Source organism: Phyllostomus discolor, chromosome 1 (assembly GCF_004126475.2).
Source record: "Phyllostomus discolor isolate MPI-MPIP mPhyDis1 chromosome 1, mPhyDis1.pri.v3, whole genome shotgun sequence".
Lineage (NCBI taxonomy): Eukaryota > Metazoa > Chordata > Mammalia > Chiroptera > Phyllostomidae > Phyllostomus > Phyllostomus discolor.
In genome coordinates, this window is record NC_040903.2 from 136849382 (window position 1) to 136856980 (window position 7599).

Below are 7599 nucleotides of genomic sequence, written 5' to 3' on the forward strand. Positions count from 1 at the left end.
GACCCAGCCCGATGCCCCTGCTCTTCCCAGACAGAGGTGGCTGGCCAGGGTCAGACATGTGACCCTGCAGGCAATAGTGAGCTCTTTCTCTTAGACATTTGAAATTGGCTGATAGGATCCACTCAACACTGTAGTGGTGGTTCTTGAACATGGAGAATGTGAAGCCGGGGCTGACCCATGGACAAAGTAAGGCAGGAAAGCTGGTCGTGACAATTAGAAAACTAAAGCAATGGGCATTCACTTCAGTCAGGCTCTACTTCCTGGCTGGGAGACACTTGGTGTTCATCCAATAAACTTGATGTTACTTAAGCTTAAGTAACTTGAGTGGATTTCAGTTCCTTACAACCAAGGGAGCCCCAAGACCCAATAAAATGCTTTATTTAGGCGAAAGGAGGTCATCTGAAGAGGTTTTTCCTGGGGATTTTTCTTCCTTTCAGGCAGAGACTGCATTCGTGTCAGCATTTTGGCCTTACCAGTGGTACTGATGGAGCGTCTGTGAGCTTCTGTGTCCAAGTGAGGAGAGGGACTTTAATCAGTTAAATTCCCTCAGCACTGGGAAGTTTTTCTGCTGCTTCTTCAGTTGATTTCAGATCTGTAGGAATGGAAGGAAAAACAATGCTGTGGTTCTCACCTCTGGGGGCTTCAGAGAAGCCTTGAAGATGGTGGTGCTCCAACTCCCAGGTGCCCCAAGGGGACAGCAGCCTTGCCTCCTGAGCTTGGTTCCACCTTAGGATTTCTGTTGGGCAGTTTGGAGTCCCTGCCAGCTCCTTCCCCACCCCTGCCCCCTGCCATCTGGGCTTATTAGGATCCTGGAACCCTTAAGAGTTCAACATTTCTTCATAAGTATTTTATTTACCTCAATTAAAAAAACAGCTTTGGGATGCATTGTTACCCAGTAAGCATTTATTATGTTACTGTAGTGGACACTGTGGTCGTCTCTGTGGCACTTATTTTACCTTTCCCTGTTGTGTAGCACCTCTCTACTCAGTCTCCCCAGCTCTACACACCAGTGCCTGGCACTCAGCTGGTCACAGAGGCTGGTTCAGGGTCTCCAAAACTGAGAACTCTGGTTCATTGTGAGAAGTCACATCCTTCCTTGTCTGGATGTGAAGGAGAAAGTGTTTTGCTCTGGTCACTGCTGGCAGGCATCTTGCATCAGTGAGGGAAGCTGGCCTGAGAGCAGAGTAACACATGGGGTATGGTAGAGCTGCACCTTCTGTGAACAAGGCCTGATGTTTGTATTTCCTATGGACTTTTTTGGTTACAAGTGGCAATAAACTCCCATTATTATTTAGGCCAGTTTGAGTCTAATTTTGTTATTAACATAAAATATTCTAATAGATTCAGAGTTTTGAAATCCATTTACTTCTCTCAAATTTTGGATTTCTGATTTCTCATTCAAATATGAACACTTTCAGGGTGCTGGGATAGCCCTAGATATTTCCCATCTTATCTTTTGCTAATAAAAATGTAATACTTTTCCTCCTACCTTCTAAGTTCTTCTAGCTGAGCTAATAATCAAATTAACAGAGAAAATCAAATTTTAATACATGCATGAGGGGGAATTCACATAAGCATGAAAATTCCAAAGACAGTGAAACATCATTGGATATATGTGCCATTTTAGACAAAGGAGAAAAAGGGGGAAACGAGGTCTTAGAATTCAGAAGCAAGAATGGGCGATTTACAAGTACTTGCTGAAGACACACACACACACACACACACACACACATACACACACACACACACACGGCAGGCCCATTGTTGGTGGGCATCTCAGAAACAGTGGGGCACAGGGTATGTCTAGCTACTCAGCCTCCTAGTAACCGCATTTCATTCAAATTAGGCTCGGGAGAACATCCTAAGACTCCCTTTCAAGAGCAGGCCTCCTCATCTGAATCTCTTGGGCAGGAAAGCGGGTAAGGCCAAAGGTTCCGAGGCTTTTATTTCTTAATAAACAGCTTAAAATCAACATCCCAAAAGGCAGCTTCAGGTGGGTAAAACTTTGGCCCCTTCTCCCTCACAACAACCTTATGAGAGAGATACCACTGTTACTGAATTTCCATTTTTCAGATGAAGACACCCAGGTTCTGGGAGACTGTGACTTCTCTAAAGACATAAAGTCTATGAGTCCAGTAGAGTTTGAACTTGGGCTGATGGCTAATATCATATTGTATCTAGTTCCTATACAAAAGAAACCAGAGCTAAAAAATTCAGCTTTGTAGGCAGTTGGTGATGATCACTCATATTTTGGAAATACTTTTTATTTTTCCAAAGCACATTTGGACCTATGTTACCACCATGTTAATAAATACTGTTAGTAGGTTCTGCCTGATACAGAGGCCAGATCCCATGAGTCAAGGTGTATTTATCTAAATGATAGAGGTGGAAGAAATTGCTTTCAGGGTACACTGTAGAGAGATCACCAGTGTTCTCCAATGATGGACACAATTTACAACCCTCTGGGTCTCCCAAAAAGGGCTTCAACATCACTGCATATGATTAAGTCTGAGTGACAGAATCACACTGGGACTTGCAGGAGGTATCACTGAGCAACGGGCAGAACCCTTCCCACTCCAACCCCACCCAAACTCAGCTGGATCATAATGATTACACCATATGACCATAGAGACTGGTATAACACAGGGTATACAAGCATCAACACACCCTATTTTTTCCTTTCTAATTTTTAAAAAAGCTTATTTATTTAGTTTTAGAGAGGGGGGGAGGGAGAAAGAGAGGGAGAGAAACATCATTGTGTGATTGCCTTTCACATGCTTTTTATTGGGGACCTGGCCCACAACCCAGGCAAGTGCTCTGACTGGGAATCAAACAGGAGACCCTTTTGGTTTTCAGGCCAGTGGTCAATCCACTGAGCCACACCAGCCAGGGCTCCTTTCTAGTTTTTAAAATATGGAACACTTAACACGTTTGTGTGCCTATTCTTGCGCAGGGCCATGCTGATCTTCTCTGTATCATCCCAATTTTAGTAAATGTATGGCCGAAGCCAGCATCGCACCCTCTATTAACGTATTCACTCTGCCCAGCCTAGCACAGGATGGTCTAGGACCTTTTCTGATGTTAGAGCTGCAGAAGTAGAGCAAGGGTCAGTCACTCAGATGTCTCTGAGAATCTTCCAAGTCCTCAGACTAGCTGTAAGTCTATCACAGTGATGATTATAATTTTACAGATGAGAAAGTTAAGATAGTTACAGAGGTTAAAATTATTTGATCTCCAAGTACACATAGCTAGGTGGTAACAGAACTGAATGAAAAAGGAACTTTGACTTACTCTATAATCTTTGTTTAACTAGAATGCATTAGCTTTTCATCCACAGGAAGCCAGTCACCTGAGCAAATTTCATGGTAAATGAAGCCCAAAATAAAAATCAGAAACATCACTGGAAGGCAAGACTTGTCAGTATAAAACCTTTAAGTGTAGCCCTGCCTGGTGTGGCTCTGTGTACTGAGCACTGGCCTGTGAACCAAGAGGACACCCAGTTTGATTCCTGGTCAGGACACATGCCTAGGGTGTGGGCCAGGTCCCCAGCTGGGAGTGTGTGAGAGGCAACCAGTTGATGTATCTCTCACATTTTGATGTTTCTCTCCCACTCTCTCTCCCTCCCTTTCTATCTCTCTAAACATAAATAAATAAAATCTTTAAAAAAACCCTTTAAGTATAAAACCTGAAAGGATTAGCCTGGATTAGTTTACAGTAATTAATGTTGAACAGCTGGCAATGAGATGAGGCATTTGGTTTAATTAGTCTTAGGTAACTTAGAACACACATGCTGTGATGCTGGTGACACTAATGAGGAAGAGCCACGGCTTATTGGTAAAGGGAGAACTATCGAATCCAGGACGGTGTAATTGCCAAGCATGGTGAGGGGCTCCAGAGCCATGAGGTTTTCCATGGTTTTTTCATGGGTATTCAGATTAGTGAGTTTTTGATAAAGTGAAGGATAATCTCTTTTCCCTTTGTTAATATGCCATTTTGGCACACCAGTAAAGACCTGAAGAAGTCCCATACTACTATAAATTCTAAATGTTCTTGGCTAACTGAACATATTAGTCTGGAATTGGGACCTTAGATAATTTTAGACAATTCCCAGATCTGACTTTTTTATTTATTCAGAGATATTTATTGAATATATTGTGTGTGTTGGGCACTGTGCTCAGTCCTGGACAGAGAGTAAAGAGCAGACAGATGTGATTCCTGCACTGCTGAAGCTTGTAGTTTAGTGGGGAAGATAGCATTACAGGAAGAAACACAATGAAATGTGCAATTACAAAACCTGATGAATGAAATGAAACAGACTCGAGTACTATGAGGACAGACCAGGGAACCAGATTTTTAAATTGGGACACCACATACTGAATAAGTGATGTTTATGCTAAGGATTGAGTAATGAGAAAGAGCCTGCAATGTAAAGTGGGAATGAGTTTTCTTTCTTTAATAGATTATTTACATATTAATTAATTAATTAATTAATCAAGAGAGGGGAAGGAAGGGAGAAAGAGAGGAAAAGAAACATCAATGTGTGAGAGAAACATCAACTGATCGGTTGCCTCCTCCCACACCGCAACCAGGGACCACGGACCTGGCCGGCAACTCAGGCATGTGTCCTGACTAGGAATCAAACCAGTAACCTTTCCATCTGTGAGATGATGTCCAACCCACTGAGCCACACCAGTGAGGGCAATAGTTTTCCAAGTGAGGCAGGAGATAGAATAGGAAATCCTGAGAAACTGCAACTGTCATCAGGCAGCATTTCCAAGAATCTTGATTTCCAAGAATCGCCTTGTGGCACCTGATAATAATTAGCATTGTGGTTTCCTCCCTTGATTGTGGTTTCCCACAATCAAGGATGATTGTGGGAAATCGCATGTGTAGAAGCTTAAGTAAAAACCCCATAAAGCCTGTAATTGTTCATTAGAAGAGGGCCATTCTGTGGCCAGCAATGTCCCGCTCCCACATTTTGGAAAGTGTACTTTCCTTAATAAATTTCCTGCTTGCTTTACTTTACAATATTTTTGTGGTCTTTCCAGTTCTCTGTTCATGACTGCCAAGAACCTGGACCCTGTCTCTATCTGCAGCATAAGCACAAGAAAAAATGGGTTAGTTGTCTGATGAAGGAAAACTTGTCCTGTTGGAGTCACTGAAGCTGGAGTACAGGATGAGGAGGGAGGGGGATGAGCTGGGAGAGGTGGGTGGGTGCAATCTCATGCACTCCGGCCATTCGAGCTTTGGGATTTCTTGAGGTAACTGTATTCAAATCTTGGCTTCTACTCTTATTTATGATCTTGGACACACCACTCAATTTCTATGTGAATCAGTTTCCATTTTGCTAAAAAAAAAAAGGTAAAATTATCTACCACGCTAACTAGTGCAGATTAAGTTAATCACAATGTCTGGTCTACACTAGTGTCAGGTCCTTTCAGCACCAGCTGCTTGCTGTTTTGAATTTTTATGCAGAGCTATTGACGTATCTACCTGAAGTTTAATTTAACATTGGTTTTTCTCTGCCTTCTCTCATGATCTTGGATGGAAGTTATTTTATAACATGAATAATTGAAAGTTGAATAATCTAGAGATTGCTATTATATAAGAAACTTCAGTCACATTATTCAGTTACATTATTGACATTGCCTTTCTTAATGATAATGGATGGATTTAGAATCAGGCATCAAAGCTTGGTCTCAAGTCTGCCCTTCAGAATATACTCAAGTTCATGATTGCCAGTTTTATTTGCAAAATGGCTGTGATTTTTTTTAAGTTGGTAAAGACTGTCTGTTTTCATGCATAATATGAAAGCCGATGGTGTGAGTTAGTAAACCAAAAATATTTATTCAGAAAATACTTTATCTCAGTTATTTATTACAGTGTAGAGGCAGCTTTTTGTTTCAGTGTAATCAAGGCAACACACTGTGTTTTAGTTTATCAGCTCTGTCGGCTGAGAGCAGTTACAGGAAGACACCGGGCACCTACTCACAAACACCCCTCAGAGGGCAGGCAGATGTCACAGGCTATACTCACCCTTCCAAGTAAATGAACTAGATCAAAGAGTTCTTCTGTTTCTTTCCTGCCCTACTCTTATTATAATAAAGTTTATTTTGAATGAATTTTCTCAAGTGGAAAGCAGTACTAATATCTTTCAAAAATGCTTTTACAGGGAGTTGATGCTTCACACCACCTTAGCAGCTACCCCTGTGACCAAAGATTACTGCCTTGGCTTTCCTGGGCATCTGTGTGAACTAGAACGTGATTGTGTTCCCTGCCAACCTCCCAGGTTGTCATGGGGGTAAACCAGGTGCCATTTATAAAGTAGCTAAGAGTGGGGAAATTCACTCAACAAATCTGACTGGATAGAAAAGAAGAGAAGAGGTCTTTCCCAGCCCTGTCCAGGCACACTGTCTCATCTGATACTCACTCATGACAACCCTACGGAGGAGTCAGGACAGGTAACTGTAGTGTGCCAAAGAGTAGGTGCTGTGTGACAAAGATGACTGAAGATTCACTTTTTATCTTGTCCAAATAGTTAAATTCCATGACTATTCAATAACTCATTTGGATGTTTATCAGCCAGTACTATTGGCCAGTTCTTGTTCTGTTGTAGCCTCCTACACCTTTCATTCTTTGCCCAGTGTCGTCTCACTTTTTTGGGTGAATTATAAGATAGCTCTTGAAGACTTAAAAACAATCATTCATTTTTTCACCTTTTCTTTTAAGGAGTCATATTTAGACCATATCTTGTATACAGTTAGTTTTATAGTTTTCCTTCCAAGTCTCTGAAACTTTTCCTTCTAGGTCTTTTTACTTTCTTATTGTCTTTGTAGCTTCCTCTCTCTTCTCTATAAAGGAGTTTTCCCTTCCCAGAAAGTTGTGTTGATTTCCTTTTGAACCACTGAATTTCAATCTGTTACTTTCCTGGCAACTGAGCTGAGCACCACTGGGCCTTTGGGGGAGGGCCTCATGTTGTCTGATGGAAAACTACTAGTCACTTAAACCGCTGAACAGTGGCTTCCTCCCCACTCCCACTCTAGCCTGGGAAGCCCCACTGCTGGGAGTCCTTTCTCTCATTAGGTCTTGGTGAAAATGTTTCCCCTTCTAGAACAGGGTACATCAACTGAGCTCTCTGTCCAAGGGCTTTACTCCATCCCTATAAACACTTTTGATGGTGTCATTCAGAGGGAAAGGGGAGAGCCAAGGCCGGTTGTGCTGCTGTCTGCTTTTCTTGGCAAGACTGTTGGGGGCATACTGTTCTCATCTGTCCTCATAAACCGATTGTTCTGCTTTTCATGGGGCAGCCCAGAGGCTCCACACAGGGTGGGATGACCAGCCCCCATCAAGATGGTAAGAAAAAGAACATCAAGGGGACCTTCCATACCTGGTAAGGTGGATAACAAAATTAGTAATGAAAGTCCGAATCTTACCCTCTCTTTCAGATAGGAGTCCCAGATGGAAATTCTCCGAATTACACCCTGAAATATTTCCACCCTTAGTTTATTTTTCTTAGACCTTTTGTTGTCAGGGAGAAACAGAAAAAAAAAAGAGATGAGGAACAGTAAAGGCCAATGAAAACTTGGAAATGGGACTCTT

At 42.1% G+C, this 7599-nt stretch overlaps 1 non-coding gene across 1 annotated transcript; it reads right to left on the reverse strand.

Annotated features, from left to right (window-relative positions):
- Window positions 1-2907: 2907 nt before the first annotated feature.
- LOC114493606 lies at window positions 2908-3012 on the reverse strand. The gene has a single exon (XR_003684236.1). It is a non-coding gene; the product is annotated as a U6 spliceosomal RNA (small nuclear RNA).
- Window positions 3013-7599: the final 4587 nt, after the last annotated feature.